The sequence below is a fragment of the Euprymna scolopes genome, chromosome 16 (genome assembly GCF_053919585.1).
Source record: "Euprymna scolopes isolate OS-2025 chromosome 16, ASM5391958v1, whole genome shotgun sequence".
Lineage (NCBI taxonomy): Eukaryota > Metazoa > Mollusca > Cephalopoda > Sepiida > Sepiolidae > Euprymna > Euprymna scolopes.
Genome location: NC_136497.1, coordinates 79,241,076 through 79,248,545, shown reverse-complemented (window position 1 = coordinate 79,248,545; position 7,470 = coordinate 79,241,076). Strand labels below are relative to the sequence as shown.

The 7,470-nt window shown below is 36.2% G+C and overlaps 1 pseudogene; it reads left to right on the top strand.

Annotated features, from left to right (window-relative positions):
• Positions 1-657: 657 nt before the first annotated feature.
• On the top strand, positions 658-837 carry LOC145296486 (U2 spliceosomal RNA; annotated as a pseudogene).
• Positions 838-7,470: the final 6,633 nt, after the last annotated feature.

Genomic DNA, 7,470 nt, shown 5'->3' with positions numbered 1-7,470 from the left:
TCACAGCTTTTAAAGTTTTTCTTAGCCTTTTGGCCAAGATCAAAGTGTAGTATCTGTCCGGCAGATGCTGCAGGCTATGACTAGCTATGACTAGCAAAGACCAGATGTGGGGGCAACCCCACATGCCTGACCTTTAACCAGCTCCCATTTCCCACCTCTCGGGAGCTGGTCCCCTTTTCCCCTTCCCCCTCCCTTCACTCCTCACATTAAAAATCGGCCTTGTGCCTAATTTGCTCGGTGGGGGAGCAAATAAATTCCATCTGTCCGGCAGATGCTGCACTTAAGATAATTTGTACCAGTCAATGTAGGGGAAACCCTCTATACTGGGACAATTATTATTTTTGGTAACCAGAGTGCCCCCTTTTTGCATACTTTTAGGGGAGCTGGTTTTTACCTCACATTAAAAACGGCCTTGTGCCTAATTTGCTCAGTGGGGGAGCAAATAAATACCATCTGTCCGGCAGATACTGCAAGCAAAGACCATATGTGGGGGCAACACCACATATAAGACCTTGGTCAATGTAGGGGCAACACTTCATACCAATTGTCACTATCCAGCTCCCCTACTCCCCGGGGATTTGGTCCCCATTTCCCCTTCACTCCTCACATTAAATATCGGCCTTGTGCCTAATTTGTTCGGTCAGGGAGCAAATAAATACCCTTTTCTTAGCCTTTTGGCCAAGGTCAAAGTGTAGTATCTGTTCTTACTACATGCTGTACTTATGTTTGTAACTTTTCTTTGGCCACATGGCTAAGATCAAAGTGTAGTATATGTTTTTAACAGATGCTGCACTTACATTTGTAACTTTTCCTTGACAATGGAAGGGGAAACCCTTCAATGCTAAGGCATTTTTAGTCGCATTCAAGTCACTCCATCGGTCGGTCTGTAACACATTTACATTTTTTTTTTAAGCAAGAGGTATGGAGTAAGATTTTTGTGCCCCGATTTATCGGAGAGGGACCTATGTTTTCAATGGGTCCGTCTGTCCATTAGTTTGTATGATTGACGGATAACCGTCCATTAGTTTTTCTTGAAATTTTGTCACAAATTATATTTCAATATATAGATGTGCATAGTAAAAAATATTTTTTGTGCAGAAATTCCCATTTCGCCTACAGGGGCTCAAAAGAGGTCAAAAATGCCTCAAAATGGCCCAAAATGACACTTTTTGTCCTGTAACATTTTCTGAAACTTGCCCAAAACGTGTAGGGTATTTTTCTTAACATAAATTCAGTATGGTTGACCCTGGCAAAAGTCTGGTTTGCATCCCCTGGGGATTTTTTGTGCTGAAAACCCCCTTTCTCCTGGTGTGTTTTTCATATTTCTCAACAAAAACTTGATATGTATGTCTATATAGTGGTTTCCCATTTTGCTGAATGTAAATATACATGTGTTAAGGTGTGAAACTGCATTGTTTGTCCATTGTCACTGGTAATCGGCATTCAAAGTGGCTCATAAGAGGTCAAAAATGTACCAAAATTGAAAAATAAATACACTTTTGACCCATAAATTTTGACCTATCCATTAGATTTTTCTGAAACTTATCCAAAATGCGCAGGCCATTGTTCTTAATATAAATTCAGTATGGGTGACCCTAGCAAAATTCTGCTTTGCGTCCTCCGGGGGCTTTTAGTGCTAAAAATGCCCTTTTTTCATATTTCTCAATAAAAACTTGATACGTATATCTATATAGTGCTTTCCCATGGTGCTTAATTCAAATATACATGTGTTACGGTGTAAAACTGCATAATTTGTCCATTGTCACTGGTATTCAGCATTCCAAGTGGCTCATAAGGGCTCAAAAATGTACCAAAATTGCAAATAATGACACTTTTTACCCCATAAATTTTTACCTATCCATTAGACTTTTCTGACACTTGTCAAAAATGTAACTTTTTCTTGGCTAAGATCAAAGTGTAGTATCTGTTCTTTACCGATGCTTCACTTGTTTGTAACTAATAAGTAAATGTGTTACGGACGGATGGATCGACTGACGGAGAATAGTTTTTTTTTTCAATGCATACCACAAAATAGTTTTTTTAGTCTTCTGCAAGCAACTCTATAAGTCACTCAGTCGGTCGGTCGGTCGGTCGGTCCATAACACATGTACTTTTTATTTTTTTTATGTTTATTATACCACTATTTATTGGTTTTCAGGGTTCCTGACTACGAAAATAACGTTTCAAATTCCCTAAATCAAATAATTTATTTATGGATCACTTTTCCGTATTAATTTAATGTAAAATGATCTACCACTTTACAACCAGTCAGTCTCCAAGCGATTCAAGTCATTCTCCAGATCATTGAAGTTCTTTTTGAAGGATTCCAGTTATTTTTTAAGCATTAAAGTCATTCTTAAGGTCATTCAATTCATCCTTAAGTTCATTAAAGTCATTCTAAATCATTTACTTTTTATTTATTTAAGTAATTTCAGCCCATTTTCAGTCCTTTCTGTTTATCTTTAAGAATTTCATGTCAATCCTACATTTACACATTCCTTCATTACGCGAGAGCACGTGACTAATGGATATCGGCCTTGTTAATGGAGGGCACACGTACTTTCACATAGAAGTGTTCGTATATATATATATATATATATATATATATATATATATATATATAGTCATCGATACACAGTACTATTTCATTATATCACAACTCATCAGTGACGCTGGTCTGGCACCTCTGCTAAGCCGAGGATTTAACATAGAACCATCGCATTGTCAACAGGCAATTCTACCAATCGACTCACGGGAGCGATGCCCGCAAATAACCTCGACAAATGTCTATTTTAAACAAACATACGTCCACCACTTTCGTAGTGCTCAAAGCGCTTATTTAAAAACAAACAGCGGGTCTCGTATATATATATATATATATATATATATATATATATATATATATATATATATATATATATATATATACTATCATTTCAGCCCGGCATTGCTCGTGTATTTGGATGTGTCTGTTGAACAAAAAAAAAACAGCAAAAATAAAAAAAATGGTAGTAGGAAGGCAGGCTCGATCCCGTACCGCGAAGGAGGAAAAGAACGGGTAAAAACCTAACGTCTATGCAGTTACGATCACTGTTCCGTCTGCCTGCTTCCCACCGGACTACAACTTGGATGTCTTCAAGTCCAACGTTAAAAATTCCTAATCAACCGCCCCCTTAAGTAAACACTTCATCAAATCTCCACACTAACGTTATGTACTTGCAATAACCCTTATCCCTGAGTGGCTCCGGGCCTTGATAAGTGGTGATCACTGTGTAAAAAAAAACAAAAAAACTGACAAACCGGAAGCGATATTTTTTTTTAATTAAGGCTAGTCAATTAAAAGGAGAGGATAACCTTCAAAAATATTGGCGAAAAAATGGCCCCTTCCCTGTAGATAAGTGCCTAGTTGAAGAGGAAGATATTAATGTTTTAAGCCAATTTTTCTATATTAGTCGTATGAAAGATCGAACTTAAAAACGATACTGATCTTGGTAAAATCGTCGCCTCTATTGAAAGTTTTAGGCAGACCCGAAACATACATAGATACATTTATATATTGGTAACAAAAAATTTTCTCCCAAACCGATTAAAAAGCTTGCGCTATCTCTGAATACCATTTATGTAAAATTTCAAATATTAAGACCAGAAATTGTCTGAGTAATTTGGTAGAGACCGCAGAGGCAAATTTTTTTTAACTTTGACCCCTTTTTTGACCTCTTAACATTTATTGTTTTGGGCTCAAATCAAGTTATTATGTTAGATCCATGTCCAAGGAACCCATATCTAAAATTTCAAGTGTGTAGACCCAAAATTGTCGGAGGAGTTTGGTAGAATTCTCAAAGGTCAAATCGTTGAACTTTGACCCCTTAACAGCCCAATTTCTGGCCAAAAACTGATCACATCGAGTTTCGCAAATCTCAGTACCTTATATATCGGATTTTGAGTCTGTAGACTAAAAATTGACAGAGTTATTGCGTAGGGAAATGTACACACACAGACATACACACACAGAGACACTTTCACTTATATATATATATATATATATATATATATATGTATATATATATATATATATATATATATATATATATATATATATATATATATATATTAGAAGGTGTTGTTAGCGTAATGGTTGACTGTCCTTAATATGTGGAGACAGGAAACAGCCTTTTGTGCCTTATCAAATTTGTTGTGTAAAGAAATTCTTCGTAGAGGATGCTGTTGAAATATTTTCCACACTTAAAACATACAACTATATGTAACTAATCAACTTATGAAAGTGCCAATGATGTTTTCATTTAGCTAATGACTTGCCATTTTCTTTCAGCTACCCTCATCAAGCAATACGGTTTAGATTAGGGCAATATATGCTTTTCCTGTAAAAATGTTTTCGAAGAATGGTGAATCTGTAACTGCACAACAGAGAGCTTTCCGGGTTCACTACATGTTAGGATTGCATGATTCTGCTTCAGATAGAAAATAGATACAGCTATGGATTGAAAATTTTAGAGCTACAGGTTCGGCACTTAAAAGAAAGTCACCTGGAAAGCTTCAAAGCAATCGAACGTCAGACAGTATTCAAGCTGCGAGACTTTCTGTTACCTAGTCTCCTACACTTTCAGCTCGCAAACATGTTTTGGCCTTGGAACTGTCTGATAAAAGAGCCAGAAGAATTGTACACACTGATATGCAGTTCCATCAATGCAAATTAATGATTTTTCAGAAACTACACGATCGTAACTGGAAAGATCGTTTGTCAAAAGATACAGCGCTCTCACGATACTAACGCACAAGTACATGTATTTGTTGACTTCAATGTCTACCACAGTAATTGAGTCAAATTCTCTACTTACAAAACCGCGGCTGATAGCATAACACATAGCCTCTCTATATCTTATCCCATATCACAGACAATTACGTTTCTTACACATTTACTAGATCAGCAAGATCAACATGCCTCACTTCTTGATCTATTTCTGACCACAGTTCCCGATTATTTTATAACGAATACCCATAGTCTACTCGGGAATGCTGATCAAGCTGTGATAAGTTATTATGAAAATCACATCCAAGATGAGTACCTGTTTTAGGGGCCACAAGGAAAACAGAAAATGGGAATAATGTAACTAAATGTATTGACTGGAACATGCAAAAGTTAGGGTTGTTTGTCCACCGGATATCGACTCCTGCCATATGTCTTTGTCCTTCGTTATTTATTGTGCATGGATCAGTTCATTCGTAGGAAACACAAGTAGTCTTCCACAACAGTACCATAGTAAGAATAATCCAGATTAGTAGAACCTGTTGAAATTCCACGGATGCATCTTTCATAACTAATATATTGCTACTGGGCATTTTGTGGACGTTAAGCGTGAATGAAGATCCCCACGATATTATTGCAGCCCTTTAGTTAAAATTGTAATGGTATTTACGCAATTTGGTTAATCTAGTTTCAGAATATATATGTTTTTACAGTTCATCTCTAACATCCTTATAGGAGTCTGGGTACATATTTCCATTTTATGGACGGCCAGCGCGAACGGAAACCCCACGATATCATTATACCATCTTTACACGGAACAAACATTACCCTTTAATCTTAGTTAGAAGACCAAGAAGGTATTTTTAGTTTCACGTACAGCCCAATGGCGATATTATTCTTTAATCAATTTTTTGTAACGTTGTGTCTATGTGATCGGAGGTACTATTTATTAGAAAAAGGAGGATAGAAGGTATATTACGACCATTAAGTTAGCGTAAATATAGACTAATTTAATATTTGTAGTATGTTATCGTTTGCTATCCTCTTTTTAATGAATAGGATTTCCCGACTGAATCTGGAAAGCATGACATACGTATGTACGTACGTAAAATTTACTACGGTATTAATATACATATAATACAAATTTGTAGTCAAACATCTCAAATCTATAACAGGTTAAATAGAACCTTTTTAATTTCGGTGATGTGTCCACTACTTTACTTAACAACTAGATGAAAAGAAGAAAAACAAAAATAAAATATAATTTGTATTGTTTTCATCCACGTTCCTTTTTTTATTGTTTTATTTTTTATAAAGAACAACAAAATAAACACAAGTTCGGTTTCTTGCCAAACGGCGATGCTTTTTATCCATCAACGTGTATTGTCTTGCCTTCTCTGCTAATAGAAATATTGTTTCCATAGATTCTTCATAGCCCAGTGTAAAGGCTTATTTTGTCTCTGATGCTTATAATACGGAAGTGATAGTTTTACGACCAGTGATAACCTCAGCCTTTGGAAAAACCACAGTTACGCTCTCGTTTGTTATTTTCTTCACATGATCCCTCTCTACTTTTCTACTCTTTTTCCTTCAACAATACTACCGCATCCTCACAGGTCTTGAAATTGTCGCTGAAGAGTTCATTTTTTTCATCGTGGTATATATAGTTGAGGGAGTGTATGTTTTTAATATAAGAAAACGAGCAAGATGAATGGTAACCTTTTGTTAAAAAAGAAAACCTATTAAAAGTAAGCCAAACGGATTAATAAACACACACACACACACACACACACACACACATATATATATATATATATATATATATATATATATATATATATATAATTATTATTTTTTTTCTAAATCAATAGAATATAAATGAAAATACAAAAATCTGATAGCAAAACAAAAACGTTACTTCCATTAATCATTATAAGGCTGATAACCATCCATAGAAATTGACACAGAAAATAATAAACACGCGAAATGATGACGTTACCATTATTGTGTCGAATGCCGACGTTTTACACATTTCTTTTCTGATTCCTATATACTGTGTTGTCCTTTTAACAAGAAATAAAGTATATTATCTGTTTTGTTACAACCGTGTTATAGAATTCCACTGGGGGGTGAATTAAGGAAAGAAGCTTTGTTCATGAAATACATGTTTTATTTAGGCACAGGTAGGCAGTTAGGGAAATTGTTGATAGTGGTTTTAGATGGACGAGTGTTATTTATGAAATTTTGGCAAGGGAGGAACAAACCTGTCCCGATCTCTCTCTTAGTGGTCTCGGTCATCTGCATCGTACTCACTCTGCATTTCTATCTCACTATCGATTTAATTCCGTCACTGCTACATTTTGGCCTTTTGGTCAAGATCAAAGTGTAGTATCTGATCCGGCAGATACTGCAAGCAAAGACCATATGTGGGGGTAACCCCACATATCAGACCTTGGTCAATGTAGGGGCAACCCTTCATACCAAATGTCACTATCCAGCTCCCATTTCCCACCCATCGGGAGCTGGTCCCCTTTTCCCTCCCCCTCCCTCTCTCTCTCTCCACATTAAAAAACGGTCTTGTGCCTAATTTGCTCAGTGGGGAAGCAAATAAATACAATCTGTTCTTCAGATGCTGCACTTCCATTTCTTGTTTTCTGTCGGTGGAGGATCAGTCCTTCACGACTGAGACATTTTTTTTTTATTTT